Raw genomic sequence first — 6,020 nt, 5'->3', positions numbered from 1 at the left:
TCAAGATCATTTTAAAAATTGTTGAAAATTCTGTTTTATACTCATGTCGATTAATAACATGGTAAATTCTTCTTCGTCCTTTGCTGACAGGGCATTGACATTTTTATTTCTCTGGTGTGTAGCAGTTGCAAAAATTTCCCCCGCCCCATAATTCTGTTACACGACCCCACATGGGGTCACGACCCGTAGACGAGGAAGCTCCGCTTTATAATATCGATTAGTCGATCTCGCCATTTACGAAATTGGATATTAATAGCTCGGCTATAGAGATATCTCTCTAAATACGAAAAAGTGACGGGGACGAATGCGAAATGTAAAAGATAGCATTATATATATAGAACGATGGCTTTCTGAATGTCTCTTAATGGTAGTTTAGTTTAATTTTAGATTTGCCATTCTTTATATAAATACACTTCACTCTCTGAAAAATATCCGAATATCTTTTCGCACTTGATAAGGTGCATGTTAATTACAACGTCATAGATGAGTCAAACTGCAGCAATTTTATTCTTTACAATCTTCATTATTTGCCATGTGATTACATTTTTCTTCTCTTTCTTTTCTCTTCCTTTCTTTCTTTTTTCCCTCGTACAATACGAAATTATGAAATTGATATTTGTCATTATCAAACCTAGAACCGTTTTATCCAGCGATAAGCACGTCTACAAATTTCTTGATTTTTTAATTATAAATCGAATTAAAAAAGAAAATTGTTTCTAATTTGATGGGAAGACTTCGAATATTAATGCAAGCATATTTAAAAAATATATACTTGCAGTACCAATCTTCTCTTTATATTAATAAAATCCCCCCTTCCTAAAAAAAAACAAGTCGTCTGGTTGAATTGTAAAAGATGTTATTCTGTTTCAAAGAATAACATTTGGACAATGTCAGTAACCATATACGCTTATACGGTTTATATACCATTCAAAACAGATTCCTTTTAGGAACAAGCAGACCGATATTCGTATCGCGAAAGTTTTCTTTCTTAACGACTGAGGAAGTCACGTTACTTTCATGTATCGAATGCACGAAGAAAGGAAGCGCGATTTCGATCTTGTCGTTTTTAAATCGATGACGGTCTACTTTCATTTGCCTTCGTTTCGTCGCCGCTTTAATTTCTCTGTTCGGAATTCGTTGATCGAGTACGATCAGTGAAACAGAGGATGTATCAAGCGATATTCAAGATCCCTCCAGATACGAGTGTCACTTTGTACAGATCATCGATAACGAAATTAACATAGTCCAGGAGAAACTTGAAAAGAAATTTCTTCTGATTAAAAGCTAATTATGTATCGTTAAAAGAATGTTAATCGAAGGTTGTCGGTTTGACTTGGAATAAAATTTCTTCCTTTTTTTTTTTTTTTTTTTTTGTATTTTATTATTTTTCTTGCGTTATACTTTCGCCCATTACAAGCTTAGTATTTCATAAATATGTGATTAGATATAATTGACATATACAGGAAATGAAAATATTCTGTCGCAATTAGGGTAGAAAAATTTCCAATCGCGGATCTGATCTTTCGAAAAATACTGCATTGGAAAATAAGCGAGTTTTGTTCCAATAGGAAATTTAAAGTAAACACGAAATCGTTGGAAATGCGAGAAAAGTTATTAGGAAAATACGAAATTAATAATTTTTTATAATACGAAATTAAGAATTCAGTTCGAAGAATTTGAAAGTGACTTTGAAAGGATAAGAGATTTCTTTGACGTTTCTTATCTTCTACTTATCAAATCGTGCAACGCTCGCTGCGGCAAATGCTGAAATTAATAAACTGGACGGATTACTTGTCCCATTAAGTTTGGTAATTGATTGCAGTTGGAGAAACGTCTAAATCTTGTAATACTATGGCAACAAAAGATTAATCAACTGACTAATTGTAAAAACGATGATATACATAATTTTTATCAGTAATCATTTGTTATTTATCACGTTCAGTCAGTTCACAGAAACATTACGAAAAAATTATTTGTTCCACGCTTTCTTTTTTAATCGTTATCGGACTATAGTTAAGAAATTCAAAAAATTATATTCCAGATGTCTATCCATCTCTTTTCAGAATTGATATTACTCAGGTACTGTAATATAATAGTACTAGTAATAATAGTAGTAGTAGTAGTAGTAGTAGTATTTATTTAGTGTGTTGAACATCTGGTCCACTAAAACTTTGAAATTGAATAGCCATTTGTTGATAATTACAAAGTAGGAACCTTCCTTATCCGAACGAACAGAAAGACGAAACTGTTCGAATCATGAAGTATTTGGATAATGGAACAATTATTTTTCTCATATGAAATTTCACTTATTCAAATACAAATTAGGATCAATTGAATCTTTATGGATCCTTATTACCTCTTATTATATTTAGTATATTTTATATTATTATATTTTATTATATTTATTATATAACCTTACTAATTTTTTCCACGTTCTTTTTCTACTTCGAACGTTCGAAGCTCCTTTTCGAATACCACGAATGCATCGGTATGAGAAGACACTTTCGTTTGCTGTCTCCGTTTGTATAAAATCATCGCTATTATCGTCTTTATCGTAACGAAACCATCTCATTGCATCAGTATATTTAAGGTTATCCTACCGTTGCCAGCACTCGAAGGATCTATGTGCTTCAAATAATTGAAATCAGTATCATGTTTTCGTTTTTTAATATTTGCGATTGTGATTTTCCCAGCATCATGTACATTTACCAATTCTGTTGTACCTACGGCAGCTTTGAGGTTTTTAAATGTGTCGTATATTGTCTCGACAGATGGAACGATATTGCTTTCGTAGTAAGTTCTTATAATCAAAATCCATTCGATCGAATAAGGGAAAGAATACATTTTGTACGGGCAATAATAAAATATGTACATATTTGAAAGGGAAAAGTCATTCGTTACTGGAAAATGCTGTGTTCTGAATAAGGAAGCTCTACTTATTTCCATTTTACATTACGCTTATTTTTCATTTCAAAACCCTCCCGGGATACATTGAATCGCTTTTGCATATTATTATGTGTAATTGCATCCTAAATATCCTACATAATTCCATTTTATGTCTCATTCAGTTTGCATCAGTAAACATCTTTATATCTCCAATATTTGAATACCAAGCTGTAATACAGGTCTAGAGCACATTTAGCACATTTCGAGATAAATCGGTTTGTAGGTTATACTACGTCGTAGTAATACATTTTATTTCAGTATTTATTACAACAAAGCGAAGTAATTAAGGACCAGAATGAACAATAGTAAAAAAAATTCCAAACGCCTAACACGCTTCTTGTCTTCAACATTACGTCGTCTTCCCTTACTGCGATGTAATCTATAATCCGCGTGTAGTAAAATGATCTACAGGGACCATAGAATCATATTATACTTTTCGCTCGATGTTGACCAAAATGTACTATAGACTCCTGTTCCCTGTTGGGATTCATTTACTCATCCTCTTTTATCCGTCACCTTCTTCATCCATCCTATTCCATTAGCCTCTTATTCGATAAGAATCTCTGTTCGTTCACCCATTGTTGTATATTCACATTGCGCTATAACGTGTTCTCCTATTCCCTCCCCCTTCCCATATATACCGCATTCCTTCTTCTCCTCATCCGGAGTTTACTCATCCTCCACTCGTTCCCTAATCCGAACCTAACTTTGTTATCTTTATCTTCTTGACTTTCCCTTCCTTTCGTAGGTACATACTTTCTTTCTTCCTAATTGATAGGCCGTCATCGGTTCTAATGTTGTTCGCTTCAACACAGCACGGAGCTCGACGTTGAGTAGCGTAACCTGATCTATTGTATTCAATGGTCTATGAAAAATCACTAATTATCCGTGAGACGATGATGGAACTTGTTTATTTTCGATTTTCTCGAATTTAATCTTATACCCACGAATTTGCGACATTCTTCTGATTAAAATGAGATTAAACATGATATAGTTTAAATCACACTTACATGTATATGTAATAAACGAAAGATTATTTCTGTTTTCCATTTCCCATCTGCTCGTTCCTATTTTCCTTTAAATCTCTCTCTTGCCATTCTATGGCTCATGTTATTTCATTTTTCCCTATCAATGACCCTTCTGCACTCCTCAAGTAGTGAGTTTTCTGATCTTCTAATCTCTTCTTCATATCTCCATATTTTATGTACCTTTCTCCTGACCCCAGAAGTATTTTCTCCGTCTTCGTTTCTTGTCTAAATATCCTACTGTAGGTGTGCACCTCTCCAGTCACTAATACTGCTCTTAGATACCTTTCTTGTACTGCTTCTATTTCTCTTTTTTCTTCTGTCCCCCATATTTCATTATACTCTTCACCATGACGTTAAATATGTCTTAAATATGTCTTTTGTAATCTCCTCCAAACTTACATTCCCATTCTCCAAATTTCCATCATCGCAGCTGTTGAACTCCTCCATACAGCCTAATTAACATATTATTTACTTTGTAACGATTATTGTTAGATCTATGTTACTATTGCTTATTACCTTCTCGCTACCACGCGTCACACATGTGATACACTACATGTTTATACTATACACAAATTTTCCTTAGAAATTCAGATAAAATGTTGTAAGAAATTACCTTCACTATTTCCTTTGCGATTCCGATCAACTGCAATTTTTTCAAAGATCTTTTGCCACATCATCTGGTAAACTAATCCTCCTAACTTCTCAAAAAGGCTCAAATCGTTTGATCCAATTTAAAAAAAATTATTCACCCTGTAACAGTGTGCCAATATTCTCGTTCGTGACCGTATGTTACGTATATTGTGTTTCAATTTTCTTTAGGATAAATCTTATTTATTTTCGTTTAAGATACCATTTCTATTTGTTATAACAACGCCAAATTATCATTAATCCGACACTGCAACACATTGTTTCACTTATTTTAAACTTTTCTTCTCGATTGACAAAGATTGTACATAAAATTGTTTGGAACACATAGAATATCAAATTTTGTGCAAATAGCCACACGTCTAACATGAGACACTGTAACACAACACTCGCAAATCTCTCGAACGGTCGACAGAAAAATGTAAACATGGAGGTTTCCGTCCTTATTGAGTCCGTCGTCGAAACTCGTATATTGACTTTGTCTTAGTAGTATCGTGTGTGTTAAATAGGTAACAATACAATACCTTACATATCTAGATATGTGTGACAAGTGGTTTGTAGTAAGAAGCAATCTACTCACAGCTCAGCGTTACACATATGTGTGCGATTCTAAGAATCGCGTTGTCTACTTGGCAGCTTTTATTACTATATATGTAAAAATATGTCACATTATGTAAAATTTAAAAATTTTGAATGTTGAGCTGTGAACAGTGACTTTTTCCTTAAACGGTGATAGTGAAAGCACTAAGTAATACATATAATATATACTCATAAAAACAGTATTCTATTTCTATTATATATAACAAACCAGTTTGACCTTGCTTCTGAGGTCTGTTAGTAGTTTTTAGTTGCTTCTCCTTCTGTAATCAAAGTATTGTAATATATCTATTATATGTGTGATATGTGAACATATGAACTAACATATTGAAAAATGACGAAATATTGTAGATGAATTAAATGCAGTCACAAAGATCGTAGGAAATATAGTTTCGTTTTAACAAGTCAACGCTTATCGGAAAGTTGCGAGACAACTCCGTAATAAATGAACTTAGGTCATGGATTTAGAAAATCCGATAATCGCATTGCTGCTGTTACTGGTAGGCAGTGTTGGGCAAAATTTTGTATATCTATGAAATAACAAATAACAAACTAATATTTTAGTAGTAGCCTATTTTAGGTTAGGTTTAAATTTAGTTTCGATATAAAATTAAAAGTACTTACAATTAGAATTGTTTGTGATACTTTTTTTAAATAATATTTGAACTTTTAAGAAGCTTTTCAATATATGGGAATTTGAAAAGGATCGGAGATACCAAACAAATTGTCAAGTAATTGCTTTACCTCAATTGCTTTACAAAAACCAGATCCATCTAATACTTACGTCGAATTATTTCCCTAGGA

At 32.9% G+C, this 6,020-nt stretch overlaps 1 protein-coding gene and 1 long non-coding RNA gene across 8 annotated transcripts in view; one reads left to right on the top strand and one right to left on the bottom strand.

Annotated features, from left to right (window-relative positions):
• Positions 1-6,020, top strand: part of LOC126926123 (trafficking kinesin-binding protein milt) — a 96,855-nt gene that overhangs the window by 59,250 nt on the left and 31,585 nt on the right. The gene's annotated exons all lie outside the window — the stretch shown is intronic.
• LOC126926127 (uncharacterized) lies at positions 3,163-5,992 on the bottom strand. Of its 3 annotated transcripts, none has more exons than XR_007714297.1 (4): positions 5,841-5,992; positions 5,200-5,746; positions 4,588-4,869; positions 3,163-4,426 (listed from the first exon to the last, which is right to left on the bottom strand). It is a non-coding gene; the product is annotated as an uncharacterized LOC126926127 (long non-coding RNA). The 3 variants fall into 3 exon arrangements; XR_007714296.1 differs by having other exon boundaries at positions 4,588-5,479; positions 5,541-5,746; XR_007714295.1 differs by having other exon boundaries at positions 4,588-5,746.

Source organism: Bombus affinis, chromosome 17 (genome assembly GCF_024516045.1).
Source record: "Bombus affinis isolate iyBomAffi1 chromosome 17, iyBomAffi1.2, whole genome shotgun sequence".
NCBI lineage: Eukaryota > Metazoa > Arthropoda > Insecta > Hymenoptera > Apidae > Bombus > Bombus affinis.
Note: the sequence above shows the minus strand (reverse complement) of the source record. Positions and strands in the feature narration are given on the sequence as shown.